Here is a 17,096-nt window from a genome sequence, read left to right as displayed (position 1 = left end):
CTGACATGGGGCAGCTTTGGTTTCAGGAAAGCCAAAGGGAACCTGTCACTAATTAGACACACAGCTAATTAACGAGAAGCAAACAGAGAGCAGCAGCTTGTGTTTTGGGAAAGCTCAGCTTTAGTAGCCAAGGACGTCTGCTCCTCCCTTTCAAGCCATTTCAAAAGCAAACAAAGCGGGGGAGACTTGCATTTCAAAGCAGAGCAAACACTGCCAGCCCCAGAAAGCCTTCCAGAAGGGGTGGCCAAGAGTGGGATTTAGCAGTGAAAGGAAAAAGGGCTCTCCAGGTGAAATGAGACCTTCCTTGTCCCTAGACCAGGGCCCTCTGAATCCCCAGCGTGCATCTCTTCTCCATTAGCTTTTAATTTTTCTTTCTCCAAATAAACATTCCTGTTAAAATTTTGGCGGGTGGAGGGATGGGGAGGCAGGCAGGTGTGGAAACATGAGCTGCCATCTTGGGCTCTCCCCAGGCCTTGCAGAGTTGTGTGGCATTTCAATTAAAAAAAAATTTTTGTGCATTTTTTATTGCTGTTGCATCTTGCTTTATTATTGTAGGGTTGGCCAGAAGGGTAGGTCAGTAACCATGAACAAATAAAAATTACCCAGACTGTGTAAACACATGCCACTGAATGGATGAGGCTCTGTTTGGGTGCTAATGTCTTTAATAAGAGTGCTTTCAGGACAGGAGGTATCCAGAGCTGTAATCCCAGTTTTGAGTCCTCCTGTGACCCCAAGACAGCTTGCTTAGGGCTGATCCTCCAGTGAGCCCTGTCCCAAGTCCTCCCCAGAGCAATAATTCTTGACTGCCTCCAAGTTCACCAGTGCCTGCAGAATTCGTTAGCTGAGGTTTGCAAAGTGCTTTGAACATTAAACACAGTAAGAATGCCAAGTTGTGTGATATTGGGTGTATTTCCTAAAGCCATGCATGTAATTAAGGGAGAATCTCAGCTTTCAGAAATCAAGGCAGCTTCTAGCCCTCCTCATTATAGGAAAAAAAAAATAGGTATCTGGAAAACAAAACTCAAGGCTTAAAAACCGGGAGGCAAATGCAAAAGAAAACAACAGTCCACAAACTTATGTTATTTTAACACTAATTGCATGGCTTTGGGGACTAAATTATAAAGTTGAGTGCTTGGGTTTGGCACTATATGAATATGCCTTAAATATTTTTAAAAAGAAAATGCATTATTTATTTTCCTGCCCATTCAATATACAAACCATTAATTCCTTATCACCACTGTCTAATGTGGAAATTTAGCAAAGCGTTTGCCCTCAAACCAGCCTATGCTTGTCTATTTTCTTCTTTCACCTCGGCGGACGGATGTGTCCCTGGATAGGGAAGAGGCTGGGAGTTTGGGGTGCAGAGCTGGTGCTGCCGGAGGTTTCCCGCGTGAGCATCGTGTGGCCCTGGGGCTCGGGGTCCCTGGCTGCGCGGGTGGCAGCAGCCCTCGGCTCTGCAGCAGGCCGCCGAGCACGAGATGCCTCCCTGCTTCCCTGGCTGCTGGGAGGTTTAGCTCATGGGTATTTTTAAAGCCCTCTGAACCCCCCTGACCAGAAGGAGTTATCAGAGCACCTGGTGTTCCCGCTGCAGTAACAGATCGCCACATGCACTTACGTTAGCTAATATGCTCAGCGCTCATCTGTTTTTGCTGCTTTGTGGCCTTATTTGAAATCACCTTATGCTCTGCTATCAGCACTGGTATTTATTGCTGTCAAAGGACCTGTTCAAAGAAGCGGTGAAGCCAGAGCAGGATTCCTTCTGATGTCATTTTGGCTCAGGTCTCAAATATGTACTAGTAATTAAAAAAAAGAAAAAAAATGGAGAAAATGGGAGGCAATGGCTTCAGGTTACAACAAGTAAGGAGCAGATCAGCTTTTTCAGACACAGAGTGATTTCCCTCCACCTCTCCCCATGAGTACCCATAGCTGTTTGGAAGAGCTGTGGGGGCAAGGCAAGTACCTGAGCCACTTCTCAAAGAAAACGTACCGTGAGACGCTTTGATTGCTCACTCTCTGCTTCGCTTTTTTTTTTTTTTTTTTTTAATGATTGAGACACTGCAAAAACCCAGCAAGGCACAAAGCAAGAATAAGATGATGAAAATTTTCTCTCCAGCCGGCACACACTGACTGAGGGCTGTTTCGAACAGCATCAGGTTTCTTTAGCCTACTCAGAGCTTGAAAATGTGCCCTTGATTTCAGCCCACAGGAACGTGGGCTTGTGCTGTTTTATTGTCTAATGGATCTTTCACTTGATCTCCTCACACAAACACGTTGAGCATGTGCTTGGGTCACTTAGAGAAAACTGAACCCCACTCATGTTCTTACAATGTAATCCCTTAATATTGATTACTATGTTGCACAGGGGCAACAGGTAACAAAATCCATGCGGGATTCAGGCTGGCAGCTGACCGTCCCACACACGCACGGTTCAGCTGGTGAACTCTTTGCAGAGCTGGGGCTGCTTTGCCTAATCGCTTACCACTGATGTATGAAATGCATAAATACGTTGGGATAGAAATACTGGATTGCAGCAGTTGTTCACATGAAGTGAACAGATGCAGTGGAGGATTGTACTGTGGAGCGTGAGCCTCTCTAGATATATCTTGTGGGCAGCTCATGTTTATCTTTTGCCAGCTTACATTAGCCCCGAGCAGAGTAACCTTTAAGCCAGTGCCCCAGGAAAGCATTTTGCAAAAGGCAAGCAAATAATTCCAAAATGTAATGGAGTTGATTTAATTCCTTTTAAAAACAGCTTTCTACAGACCAGAACAACTTGTGGATTGGATTTTGCATGCAGTTAGAGCCACATCTGCCTTCTCCTGGCATTCTTCCTGGCTCAGAGGAAGCCCTGTTCTTCTCTGTGGTTTTGGGGGACTATGCAGTACAAATTTGTAACTGAAGTCATTTGTGGTGGATATATTATATCAAAAGGCAGCTAGGAGTCTCAAGAGCTGTTGTAGCTTGAGGCTGATTTCTAAATATAATGTATCCTGAGATGATCTGAAATGCCTGAGTGTCTCCTTGGTTCAGTTTAATGGGAGCTCAAATGCTGGCGGTGTGAATCACAAGAAAAATGCATTCTCTAGTGGGAACCCATACAAACACCTGAGTCAAGATGAATGACTGGTTAATGGTATGGTTAGTACTTGGTGGCTGCTGCGCTATAAAGGGGTATTGAGTGGGGCATGGGGCAGGAGATGCCAGCTGGCTTTCTAAACTGCCTCCAAATATAGCAAGTGCAGATTTTGCACCCAGAGGGGTAGAGCTGCACATACAATACTGCTTGTACAACAACCATGCACTAGAATATGAAGGTGCAATCCAGGATATTTACAGGAAATGTGTCCCTTAAGATAACTGTATTATGTTACTCCATCCCTCCCCCCCCCCCCCCAAAAAAAGGAGATACGCTCTCAGGTTCATCTTATGCAAAGCATTTCCCAGTTCTCTACAGTTTGATAATTAAGAGCATTTCTGTTACAGGAGCCCCACAAGAGTCCTTTGCATGAGCCTGAGATTTCTAAAAGCTGAATTCGCTGCAAAATAACTGTCTGAAGATTTTGGCATCCTCATCTTGTAGCTAGATACTCTGAGGCTGGATTTTACACAGCATTTATATTTACGGTTGCTTTGGCATGAATTTCAAACCTGAGTGCATCAATATCACCAGGCTATCTTGAGGATCTGATCTAAGAGGCACCTTCACACCTCCCCTAAAAGGTTGGAGACTGTTTGTGCTCTTACTTCATTTAAGACCTACAGGTTTGTGATAAACTTGCACTTACAGATCACTAAGGATCCCTTACTAGCTAGTGAAAAAATGACCTTGAGTATAATGCCAAATGCTGCTCAGCATCACTATTTCCATGAGGATATCCATGGCTTGCACTTTAAAACTGTGGTTTCTTTGGGGACAAGATGGACAGAGGGATGATTATGTGTCAACATGGTAATGAAGGAAGAAATCAAAATCCATGCTGAAGGAGTTTCTATAAATGGCATTTAAGGCTGACACATTGCTGGAAGATGATGTGTTGTTGATTCAGATGTGACAGATTCGTTATTAATTATGAGCTCATTATTAGCTTTATCTAGTTCTTCTTTCAGCTCTGTTGCGTCTGTTTGTAATATTTGGATCTTCATCCAGATTTAAATTTTCACTCTCTTCTTACTCCCTTCCCTTCAATTTGGAGGGATTATGAGTTGGGATGGGGTTTGATGCTGGTTCATTCATTAACCTGGAGATGTTGAAAGCCCCCTTGCTGAGATACCTGGGGAGAGGAGTGGTGAGTCACCAGCTGACTGGTCAACTTGGCCACCCCCTATATAAAAGAAAAGGTCACCGGATTTCATTCAATAATTCTTACATCAGGCCCTTTGCTTTTAGCTGATTAATTTCTATTAAAGACATCTTGGCCAGCATTTACAGGGCAGGGAATCCTCCATTTTTGGGGGGCAAACGCCTTGTGTATGTATACATATACATATGCATATACATATACATATACATAAATTGTGCCACTTTTTTTAATTTTCTGAGTAGAGCAGTCACAGGAGGGCATCCCATTAGATTTTCTCCCGTTTGAGACATTTTTAGGATAAATGTATGCTACTGGTGTTGCAAATGGAGGCTTTCTCTTTCTTCTGTCTCTCAAACTACAGCAAGTGTGATTGGGCTGGAGATTTGATGTCTAATTTATAAGTGATGTGGTTTGTATGAGAACAACCCAGTCCCTGGACATTTGAAGACTCTCATTTCTGAAGCTGCAGTCATATTTAGAGGCTGCTTTTTGAAAGTTTGGCTCCACTATCCCCAAATATTGGTTTTCATAATGTATTCTAATAGCCATAGTTGAGGTCATGGATTACAGGGATTTAAGCTGCCACCTTATAAAATGTTAGAAGAATCCAGTGGGACATTCAGAACATGAGTGAATTGGAGCCAGCTGGAAACAGAATACAGGAGGGGGATTTTCTCCTGGAGGGGTGCTAATAATTCCTGGTAAAGATCAAAATGAAGGGCAGTTGCGTTGGTTTTGGATGGCACATGGCTTTACATGAAGAGGATCTCACTTCATTCACAGCTTAACATCAGGACATTTCTTTGCTTTCTGGAGGGGGGTCCACTTTTCTTGTTCTGTTTGCCTCCTGCGGAGTGTATGTGCAGACATATGCTCTCATTAAGACATGCCACTAGGACACAGAGGGAATTGCATGTGATGCCCAGAGACACCAGTTGAAATCAGAGCCTCACTCCCTACCTGAGGGCTGCCTCCCTCAGAAATGCCAGGAGTGGTGGGCTGGGTGCCGCCGGGCGAGCAGAGCTCTGGGAAGATCCCAGAGGGGCTGGGGGCACCGAGCACAAGCTGGTGTAACCGTTCCCCCAAGGAGCCCAGGTGGCTGCACCATGCGCCCCAGGACATTAGACAAATGGTCTTACTAGATGGGGAGGGATGGGAAATCTATGAAGCTTGTAATAACCTGTAATCAGTAGCAGGGTGAGGAAAGGAGGAACTTTTGAATGATTTTTACATTAGCTTAAGTAAGAATGTGTGAATAGATTAGATTTCTTATATCAGAATGATGGCTGGGTTTGCTGCTGCATCTCTGACATGGGCCAGGAAGGCTCCTTGGCAGCAAATACAGCAGAATGGCTGTCAGGTGTGAGCATGCATGAGGCTTGGCTAAGGAAAATTCAGGTATGCAGGATTTGCTACATAAATATTCCCAGTGAACAAAGTCAAGGAGACCAGAGCACTGAGGTGTCTTCTACATTTCTTGAAATTTTGTAAAACTGCTTTTCTTACAGAGATGAGAAAGACCAAGGAATTGGGTATCTTCTTGCTGCCCACTGAACATTAAACATGAAAAACACCCCCAGTTATTACTCATTTATTTTCCTGGCCCAAGTTGTACTTTTTCTGATGAAATGAGTAACATAAGCTCACAAAGGGAGGAAGAGACTGAGTTTATCCTTGCAAGGGGGGTGAGGGAGAGGGAGCCATTCCTCAGCAGCTGCATTCCTCCAGGTTCAATCATTTTGCTTCCCTGTTACCTGGATCCCTGCTGCGCGTTGCTCACGTGTATGCGATAGACTGGCTACACCCTCTTTGCATGCAGGCTGTCTCCAGGTGCCAGGCAGATGCTCTGGCCGTGTTACATGCGCAGCTCTGAGAATGTGACCCACGAGAAGGCATTTCACTCTTCTTTTCCTCTTCCTACTCTTAGAGGTCTAGTAAGCCTGCTCTGCACCGGTGATGGCCCGGTATGGTAATACCTTAAACGTGTTACCCTGTCTGATACACTGAAATCCACCTTTGGGGCCCTACTTCGCCCATGGCCAGTTGGCTCTGAGCTGGCTGTGGCAGATAGTAGCCAAAGATCTAACGTTGCAACTCCTTTTATCCTGCGCTTTCCCATAATATTCCTATGTGTTGTTAAACAGCTGTTATTGCCTGCTACAGGGAAAGTGGCCGTTCAAAAGGAACTTGCTGGAGTTCATGTTTTGCCCTCTGAAGCTTGAGGGATGTCAGGCTACCACCTAGTGTTTGCATCCAGAATATCAGGTCATGAGAGATGCTAGGGATGCTTTTCTTCTCCCTGTGTATCTTCTGTGTGGCAGACACTGCTCCAAAGAGGGTCACAGAAGAGGTAAGGCCCCTCCTTCTTCTTATACTTCAGCCACTTCCCTTCAAGGACTTTAAAGCTGCACCCAGGCGTGATTCAGTGTAACTTTCCAGCAGCCCAATGAGTACATACTATGCTCCCCCAATCTGACCAGCCCTTTTGAGGTTTATTTGCTTTTCAGGTGTATTTAGATGACCTGTTAGGTTGATTAGAGAGCAAATGCTGAACACCTGTGTGTTTATTGTGGTGCCCATCAGCTTCAAAATACCTGATGATCCTTTAGGCTATGGTAGTATTGGGAGTACCAGCGTCTTGTTGTTCTGCTGCAAATGTATTGCAGCCTTACTGTTAGGCAGAGCATCTGCTCCACCAGTGCATCAGACCTGAATACTTATGGAGGTTGTTGGTTTGCTTCTTACCCTGAGGTCTTTGCTTAGTGCTGTCTCTTCCTGAAGCTAGAAGATTTGTCACTTGTCTTTTCCAGAAAAGGGTCTTACTTTAAACATGTAAGTTTTTCAAAGTCACTAATATTCATATGAACTTTTGAAAGCAGTGTGATGGTTATGGGACAAGAAGGATTTCCATTTTTGTTACAGAAGGCTTTTTGCCAATTTTTTTTTTAAGCCTTAAGAGAAAAATTTTTGCAGGGGCTGGGTAAGAAAATGTTCTTTATTGTTGCAACATGTCTTGGGACAAATAGAACTGGTCCTGAGGCGAGACAGTATTTAGAATTAAATTAATTTTCTTAATTATGTTATTCCAAGATACTGTTGATGCTGATGTTTCCCAGAGCATATGTGGTACTGCCAGCTGTGGGTCTCTTCTAATGAATGTTTCCTTATTCAGCTGGTTGGAAATGAGACTAGATGAATTTTCCCATGATGTTCTTCCCTTTGGACAGTAAGCTGGACAGAGTATGTCCTATATGCTTGGTGCTTACTCTATGGGATGTATTTTGCAGGCTTGAATTCACCCTGGACTGTACACCAGTATATTATTATTTACTGAATGCGATGCATTAATGCCAAGTGACAAAGCTCCACCAGGCTTGATTTTATCAGTGTGTGGTCAGACACAGAGCCTGCCCTCAGCAGCCTGTGCTGTGGCAAGTGGGATCTTTGCAAAAGCCTCTGGGCTGCCTCCCCTTGCTCCCATCGTGGTCACGCGACGGCACGTGGAGGCCAGTGGAGTTGCTGTGCCCTGGCTGGGACATAGGTTCACAAAGGCTGTGACTTGGTATAGTCCCGAAGGAAGCCTGAAGATCAGAGCTGGGACGTGAATCCGGAGCTTGTGCCTCAGCCCTGCGATTCGGGCTGTTCGATAGTTGAAGTGCAGACTGAGATCTTTGCTCGTGGCAGGCCAGAGGCAGGAGGAGGTTGCAGGGCTCTCCGCTGCCTTGGAGCCCTGTCTGCTGCCACCCGTGCTCCAGGGAAAGCGGTTTGCGGGGCAGCAAGAAGCCCCTGGGGCTTTGCACCACTTGCTGGTTAATCTCTGCGCTGCCCGTGTGCAGCTGGGATTCCTCAAAAGCACAACGCACCGGGGAAGCTGCGGCTCTGCCAGTGTCTGGGAGAGAAAAACACCCAGGTACCTGGGGAGGGAAAAGAAGTGTCTGGAGAAGCGCGAAGAGAGGCTGGGAGGTTTCCAGGAGGCAGCTCCAGGCTTGCTAACGTATGTTCTCCCACGTGCCAAATATCTCTGTAGAAGTCTATGGTTGTAGCAGGGGCTGCTAACAGATGTGGCTTATGGCTCTATTCACCTGCAATGCGTGGATGTGGTACGAAGTGCTGCTTTGTAAATTGGATTACAGGCTCAGGAGGTTTTTTCCTTGTGTGTTGCCAAGTCCCAGCTTTTCCTTCTCTTTGCCTAGAGCAGGGAAACTGTTTTGTGGGGACAGCACAAGTCAGAAGTACAGAGGTGTTGGCCACCAGCAAGGCCCAGATCCTGACCCAGCTGCTGATGACAGTCTGGCAGGATGGGAGTGATCAGGAGGAGAGAGTTTAGCAGCCTCTGTCCAGAGGGATGCTGCTCTCTGGATGGGCATTTGCAGATTTATGGAGTTAGATAAGCATCAGGGAAGATGAATAATGATGCCACACAAGGTGATGGAAAACTGCTTCCAAGAGCGTGAGTTGTAAGAGGAACACTGAAAATAATGTCAGAAAGAGTGTCTCTTCCAGCCCTGTGGGTATCTGGCAATAAAAATGTATTGATTAGCTGACATTCTCGCTAACAGATGCTAGCAAAGAATGCTTGGCTGTTTTTATACTGAACTACGTCCTGTGCTTTGGAAACCCCGGGAAAGAAATTCCCAAAGCTGCGTATGCGTGTGGGCCCTGCTTGGCTTCCTCCAGCTGAGCTTTCCTCCCTGGGAGGGCAGACGGGGTCTTACTTCCCTCTTCTGCTATTTGGCAGTGGTGATTTAGTTCCCACTTGGGCTCTCTGCATCCCGTTCTAGCTCTGCTGCGCTTCGTGGCCGGGTGGGGTGTACCAGCGCTCCCTCCCCCGGCAGGGCCTGTCCCGGCGCCCCAGCTGTCTGATCTGTCCGCGCTCGGGGATGTCGGTATGCGTGGTCACGTCGCCACCCGACTGGCGAGCAAGCAGCTCGGGACGCTGAGGACGGGGCGAGCAGGTAACGTGCGCAGCAGGTGGAGCAGCCGCTAGCAGTGACGGTGCCGTCGGGACCGTTCTGGACGGGGAGATGTAAACCATGGTGCACTTCCCCCTCTGCTGCGGCGCTGGGTCCTCTCCCAGGACTCCTCCCGGTGGTTTACCTCAGGGGGACCCTGCATATCCACTCTGGATGTGGACTTGCTCCCAGTGTCCATGCCTATGTCTAAATGTTGTCTGGTTCCTGTGGGAAAGGTAGCGCACGGGAGTAAAACGCGGTGGTGAGAGCCCGTGATGGACCAGCGTGCCTTCCCCGCTCCCCTGGCTCGCAGGTGAGGACTCCGTTTCCCTTTTCTCATCTGTCCCAGCAACTTAAGTAGGACAAAGTAAAATAGAGGGGTTTTTTTGTTTTTTTTTTTTTTCTTTAAAGTATTTGATTAGTTAGTGCAGCTATAAAGCCCTGGTGTAAATATTCCGTAGTTAGAAGTTCTGTGACCTTTTTCAAAGCAAATGAGGAACCTGCAACAGAGACAAAATTTTCTATCCTGTTTCTAAATTTTGCAGCCAAATTCTACAGTTCTTACTCAAATTAAATCCCAACTGAAGTCAGTTTTTTACCTTGATTGCAGGGCAACTCTGTAATGCCCATGTTGCTCAGCTGCTTTTGGAAGGATCTGGTCCAAACCCTACTGATATTAACGCCACTCTTCCAGTTGAATTCTGTAACACTTTGACTTAAATTCCTCTGCGGGATCTGTCTCCTAGATGTCTGGAGTAGAAGCCCGATCCCCATGTCAGGTGGGCTCCTGCTGTTCTGTGGACTTGATGAGAAAAGCAGTTCTTTGGGGGAAAACAAAGCTGCTTTCTTGCCAGGTGTGGATGAATTGGACAGGTAGAGCAAAGTGGCTTTTTAATGCAGAGGTGTGTGTTAGCTTAAACAAACAAACAAGAAAAAGAACAACTAAATCTGGGCATGAATTATAGCCTGCTTCAGATTTCAGCGTGTCACGTTTTGAATTGAGCTAGAGTACCTATGGCTTTTTCAAATTGCATTTGAACAAAAGTAAATACAGAGAGAAAGAAAGCAGGACAGCAAAAGCCTGCAGGAAATTCCTCTACTGTAAACAAAGTCACCTTATGATTGATGTGAATGTACAGCCCCTTGTAAACATGTCTGTTTACTTGCAGGAAACCAGAAAGAACCCACACTGGGCACTGCTGATTTTATCTAACTTTTCTTAAATGCTTTTGGCTTCCAGTAGTCACTCCAGAGAGAGCCCAGGAGCGATGGCTGCTCCCTGGAAAACTCACATCTACTGTACTTTAAAATCTGTGCCAAACACTGCAGACGGGCAGAGCTGCATGGGAAAGATTGCTAATAGTATTTTGTGGCAATCTTGAACCTCAGCAGTGAAAGCTTATTAACGGTGACTGTGAAGCATTAATCCTTTGCGAAGGAGCTCTAATTTTCAATGCAACTAATGAGGGAATTTTATGCCTATAAAAAATGTAGTAATAACCCTGATCTGCACTGTGAAGTTCCTGTAGGCTTTCACTGAAAATTCATCGCTCTACCAAAGACTGTCAGTAATGCTGAGATTGATGAATTTTGTGTTTATGGAAAATGCTTTAATTGGTTATAGGGCTTTCTTTTTCTTTAAAAGAGAAAAAAAAAATTTGGTAGTGTCTGAGGGTGAAATCGTAGCCCTGCTGAGGTCCAAGGGAAATTGGTCACTGCCTACAGTGGTGCTGCAACTCATGGCAAACAAATCTGAATTTTTTTTGTAATGGGTATTTTGGAAAAATGATAGGGAGCCATGAACTGTCTGCTGCTGGAGGTTTTAACGCATGGCTGCTACTGAGGAACCCTGCATTAGAGACAAAGCTAATTACTTGGCTGGTGATTTGGTTTTGATCTAAGAAATCCTCGCTGGCAGTTGGCTGAAGTCTCTGTCCCAGGAGCTGAAGCCTTTCAGGGCTCCTCTCAAGACCTTGTCCTGTCTCTGCATGGGCAGGAGTCTCGCCGTATGTTAAGAGGGTTTTGCTCAATCAAGAGTTGCAGTTTTAAGGTGCTCTCGGTGCTGCAGACAATTACGTCTAGCACAGCGCATCCAAACCTGCAGAGCTGTTCCTGGGGGAGAACACTACCCCGGGAGGCTTCCCAGAGTTGTGCCTCTTGCCTGAAAAAAATGCCTTGGCATAAAGCGTATTATATAGAAGGAAAATAGTGAAGGAGGTGGGTTTTTTTTCCCCCCATTTCTGCATATGGATTTGGAATCTGAAAGGATATATTTGGATATTTTAGACTAACAATTGTTTTTGTACTATTGGCATCTGTATGTGTGCATGGATTATTTTTCAATTAGAAGTATTTACATAGGTGGGAGCATTCACAGGCGACGTTAGTATCTGAGCCGTTGCCACATTGTGTTGCGGTCCAGGAGCCAGGGTGTGAAAGATGACTCCTCTGGCATCATTTTCTGAGGTGAGGAAAAACACAAAAGATGGAGGTGGGTAAGGTGTTCGAGTTAACAGCAGGCAGAGCCCGAGCCTCATCTAAGCTACATGCTTAAGCACAGGCTTAACTTAAGCTTAAGAGTGGTCGCACTAGCTTTGCTGGGACTGCTGGCAAGTTGTTTGTCAATTTGTTGCAGACCTCTCATGTACACCCCCTGATCTGTTCCCTCGCCAGCCGAAAAGCCCTAATCTCTTTAGTCTTGCCTTACGTGGAAGCTATTTTCTGTTCATCCTTACTACCATTTGCTGTATGTTTTCCTGAGCTGTTCTGTCCTTCCAGAGCGAATGAGCAGCACAGTGGCCAGTGGTCAAGGTTGAGCTATGGCCATAAGAGTTCTACTAATCTGTTTGCTTTCTAATAATTTCTAACATCACTTTTTTTGACTAAGGGCAAGTACTGAGCTGATGTTTTCAGAGAACTGTCAGGATTTCTGTGTCTGTTTGGTCTAGACCTGTCAAAGGGTTTATGGAGTATGGGTTTCTCCCTGTACGCGTTACATTGTAGTCATTGCAAAGCCACTCAGTCTGATGCTTCCGTGCTCAGTTTGTTGAGACCTCTCTAACCTCATCACCCTCAGTTTTAGACAATCTTGAATGATTTGGAGATCAACTGTGAATGTCACCTTCCTAATCCTGCATCGTTATGGGTGAACTGCACCAAAGAGATGCCAGTACTGGTCTCTGGAACAGTTTTAGTAACAGCATTCTCCTCTGAAAAATGACCATTTCCTTTCTTGTAACCACTTACTAACCTACGAGAGGATGTTCCTTCTCACACCAAGACAAATAAGGCCTCTTTAGGGAGACATCTGGTTGAAAACTTAGTCCTATGCAGAGTCATCCTTAACCATGCTGTCAGAGACTCCTTCAGAGAGCTATCTGAGTCTGTGGTATCATTAGTACATATTTATCCATACATCTTAGTCTACTCCATTAATTTGCTCAGTACAAAGACTAAGTGTAAGTACTTGAATTCCAGGATCACCAATAACTGTGTTTTAGTGAGCAGATGTCTATGATGCTCAAAGACCTAATTTCTGCTTCATGACTGAATGTGACTTTTACCCACCTTTCTGCACAGATGATCAGTCTCCCCCAACAACTGTGTCTTCTGGTTTTGCAGCTTTTTTAATGTCTCTGACCATGTTATAATTGGGGTCATCATCTTGACTGGACAGTCAAAAGACCAGTTCTAATACTTTCTATTTAGAAACAGTAACTGTTACAAACTGAATTCAGAGAAGAACATAAAGCTCCAGCTTGGGACCCAATTTTGTTTTTAAGGAAAGTCCAAAGGCTGAATATTGGCTCTGAGAGATTTTCCAGGCACGAGGCCACACGAGCCATCTCCAGTTCCCTTCAGGGTAATGCCAGGTGTGAAATCCTGGCACTGCTGCAGTCAGAGATGTCACTAAGAGTAATGAGCTGAAAGTAAAGGGGGATTTGGGGCTAAATATTGGGAAAATTATGCATACCAGGATTAATATAGACAGCTAGACATAGTACCTGATTAAATAGTTGTCTAGAGACAGATAGAGATTTCTTTTCCTAAAAGTTTGACTTTGATTAGACTGAAGCCAAGATCTGTAAGTGCAGCACAAGTTTGCTTTCTGTGCTGAGACAGAGCCAAGTCCTTTGGACAGCAGCACTTTGGTTCTATTGTAGGCTGTTTCAGAGGTGGCATCCTCCCTTAATTAACCAGAAATATGCTGTTTTCCAACAACCAGAGATGCAAAAGGTTTGTCAGCATCTTTAATCATGTGCTTTTTTTGCTTGTTAGGATGGAGAGGACAGAACAAGAAGAGAATTTATGCCAGACTAAGAACAAACATTGCCTCATGTGGGTGGTTTTATACCTTAGAGGCCAATCCCTCAGCTTTCTGACGTCTTTGCCCCCTTCTTTATTTCTGATGGGAAAACAACCCAGAAGGATGTAAATCATGATCCAACTCTCTCCACCCCATCTAAAAGTGAGAAACTGGAGCAAAAAGGGCTGCTGCAAGCATGGAAAGAGAGTGAAAAGTAGAGACGGCAGAATGAATTTCTCCTTAATAAATTTGACGCAAAGACTGGGAGCATGTTTATAAAGCCCTAACTGAGAGTAGAGGAGGGTTTGTATCTTTGTTTTTTTAAAGTGCAAGATCAGGGCTGGTTTATTAGACCCGTGGGATTGGACAGTGCGTAGAAGGCCACCCATCTGGAAACCAGCTGATCTTTGCTGAGACTTTCTTCCCAGGCTCTGGCCCTTCTCTGACAGGGTGCTGGGGTTTTATGAGACCGACAGCAAGCCTTTTACAAACCATAACTCCTTGTCTCAACAAAAATTGCTATAAATTAGCTGGAAAAAGGACTCAAGGGGATTGTCCCAATCTGGCTTGGGGTCTCCAGTCTGAAGTCAGCAATTTTAACAGAATAATCTGAGGTTTCAAACCAATTGTGTCTGGAAACAACCTTTATGGGAAATGGGTGAGTAGGGGGTGAGCAGGAGGTGGAAAGAGACAATAAAAAGGAAGCAGGGAGTGAGAGGAGGTTATTTCTAGATGGTGAAAATATAGACTGTTTAAGTCTCTACCCCCCCCCCCCCCAAGATTTTTCAGGGTTTATAAAGGAAATCAGCTAGTCCGTGGTTTCCCAGGAGTCCTTATTTCCTTCAAGCTTAAGGCAATTTCTGTATAAAACTCGGAATCACAGTCTGCCTCTGAGCATCCAAAGCCCTGTAAGCATCAGAAATCTAAGTCTGGATATGAACTTTCACAATGGTTCCAGCTTTCATGATAATCTAAAACTAAGCCACCTTGGAACACTCCAGTTGTATCTGAAAGACCTGGCCTCAAAATGGTCTCTTATCCAAATAATCAATCTGGTACTAGGCTTGTGTCCCAGAGTGATTCTGCAGCAAACAGAAAATTTCTGAACTTTCAGAAAAGCTCTGAGCTTTTTTCATTTCAGAACTGAGCAAAGAGATTATCTTGAATTATACAGTGAGCAGAGTTGAGAATTGTGTCTGGTCCTCTTATGTCTGCATGGAGTAAATCCTTTGGAATCAGTGGAGTGATGCTATAGGAGAGAAAACAACCGACTCTTCGACTCTTCCAAACGAAGAAATTAAGTACAAGCCAAAACTTTAACAACTTCTAGAAACTTTGTTCAGGGAACTTAAATAAATATTTTGATATGCTGTAGAACAAGTAGCTGTCCTATTAAAACACTAAACAGTGTTTCCAGGGAAGTAGACTGGATACTTCCTAATGAAAGCCATTTCTGCTAAAGCTTGTGTTGGAGTTTTAAAAAACAGTGATGAAATAGGAAAAAAAAAACCCTATTATTTTAGCCATTTGTCAGTAAAAAGGATCATGGAACAATTTGCTAGGGATGAACATGAAAATTGTCACACCAAACTTCCGCAGCATGCTTTCACATTTTGTGGTAAACAGAGTGGCTGTGGTTGCTCAGTCACGCGATTGTGATGGGGTTTCTTCTTTCTTTCCAGGTTGGCTGAGTGGGTATGCCAAGTGGTCACGGGACAGAATGGGACCTCTTTGACTCCTTCTCTTGGAGGGAGAAGGAAATCTCTGGAAAACACTATTTGTAACCTGAGATAACTGCAGGATGCTTTTCTAAGCTGGAGGAGAGGAAAAAGAGGACCAACACGTAGCACCTCACCTAGATGTTAATGGACAAGTAACAGCCACATACAGTCTGAGAGAGCAACCCACCAAAATTCAATGAACATGAAAGCACTACCTGGTCCCTCCTTACCAGAAGACAACACCAGGTAGGCTGGAGAGGGCTTTGTGTGGGGACACAAGGGGCATGCGACTAAGGGGCTGTTCTGTGGAGTTCTCATAGACAAAGACTACGTGAAATGACTGAACGTAGCCTGGTTTATGGAGCCCTGAGGCCAGTGCGCTGTAAGCCATAGTATGGTGTTTGCATGTGCTGAGGCCAGGGCTTGCCCTGGTATGAATCAGTTGTAACTGGGACACATTGTGGTTTTAAAATACTTCTTTGCCCAACCATAACAATAAAGTCCATTCTATTCTTATCTGAAAATTTCACTTGAAGATTCAAATGTTGCTTGAACAGCAATATTTAATTATACCTAGGTTTAAAATCAAGCCTTAAAATCAAGCTTGGCTTACGCAGGAACAAGGGCAAAGATTCATGCCCCATCTGCAGCGTGAACTGGAAGGGTGGTACCTCCAGTCAGTGCTATCCTTGTATGACCTTCTGTGTGTTGTAGGTGTGCGAGGCTTTTGTGTATGGAAATGCCCAGAACTGTGTCTGTGCTCACTCATCCACGAGATGCAGCTGGGGAAGCAGGGATAGTAATGGACTGCAGAATTCTGAGTATGCAGAAATTGCCGCAATTTGAATGTGTAGTAAATTTCTTAAGCTATTTGCAGGAATGCTTGGGGGCCTCAAAGCGTCGGAGAAAATAGACACTTCCAGTGTGTGAAATGTCCTGGCAGAAAGCTTAGCACGAAATTCCAGAAAACAAAACAAAACTTTCACCAACATCCACCAGCTGGAGCTGTTACTGTAGCTGCCAGTCTGTCTTGGTTCAGAAATCGTTTGCTGCTGGTTGATCTGTAACGCTGCTGTGATTGAAAGATATAGTGAAAGGGAGCTCTTTAAGTTCTCAGACCATATTACATGTGAAAATAATGAAATATACATGGAATTTTTTAAAAAAATAGTTGAGAATCAGTTCCTTTGCCATTTGCTAGGTGTGCCACGACTCAGCTTTCTCCTGCGATAGCTAATCCTATAACTTAATCTGCCCGTGGCTGGTCCAGCTCCTACTGAAACCAATGGAAAAACTGCTGGCGGAAGCCAGATTGGGCTCATCTGGTGCCCTGCTGAAGTCTGTGGTGATACACCAAAGCAGAACAAAGGTAACGGCCCCAGACTGTAAATTCGCTGGGGCAGGGACTCTGTTTGTATGTGTTGTATGGTGCTGAAGACATTTGTCGACACTTTGCAAATAATGAATAATGCCAGTGTGAAGAGGAAATCTCTCCACTCAACCCTAGGTGTTTCTGCTGCTAAGTGTTGAAAGAGAAACACAGAGCCCTGAACTTTGAGGACTTGGCAGGTGAGGAGGAGGAAAAATCTTTGCTTCCCTTTTAAATTTAAGCTAAACCTGCATTTGTTGGATCTGGTTGAAATATTTGAGTTTTTAAATTAACTTTGTTGGTTTTGGGACGCCTTCTTTGGATGCGTGGCATGAAAACATCTTAGATATGTGGCAAGGTTTTGATTTAATTTCTACTTTCATCTGTTTTCTGTTATGAACCAGACTAATTGCGGTAAGATTCTCTGCAGCAAAAAATAGTCAGGGA

The 17,096-nt window shown here is 44.7% G+C and overlaps 1 protein-coding gene across 1 annotated transcript in view; it reads left to right on the top strand.

Annotated features, from left to right (window-relative positions):
- The window catches only part of GP1BB (glycoprotein Ib platelet subunit beta), a 40,210-nt gene extending 24,924 nt beyond the window's left edge, over positions 1–15,286 (top strand). Inside the window, exon 3 of the mRNA XM_062590251.1 lies at positions 15,242–15,286. The gene's annotated coding sequence lies outside the window, so the exon portion shown is untranslated. The remainder of the gene's footprint in view (positions 1–15,241) is intronic.
- The last annotated feature ends 1,810 nt before the right edge of the window (positions 15,287–17,096 follow it).

The sequence above is a fragment of the Rhea pennata genome, chromosome 17, assembly GCF_028389875.1.
Source record: "Rhea pennata isolate bPtePen1 chromosome 17, bPtePen1.pri, whole genome shotgun sequence".
NCBI classification, from domain to species: domain Eukaryota; kingdom Metazoa; phylum Chordata; class Aves; order Rheiformes; family Rheidae; genus Rhea; species Rhea pennata.
Note: the sequence above shows the minus strand (reverse complement) of the source record. Positions and strands in the feature narration are given on the sequence as shown.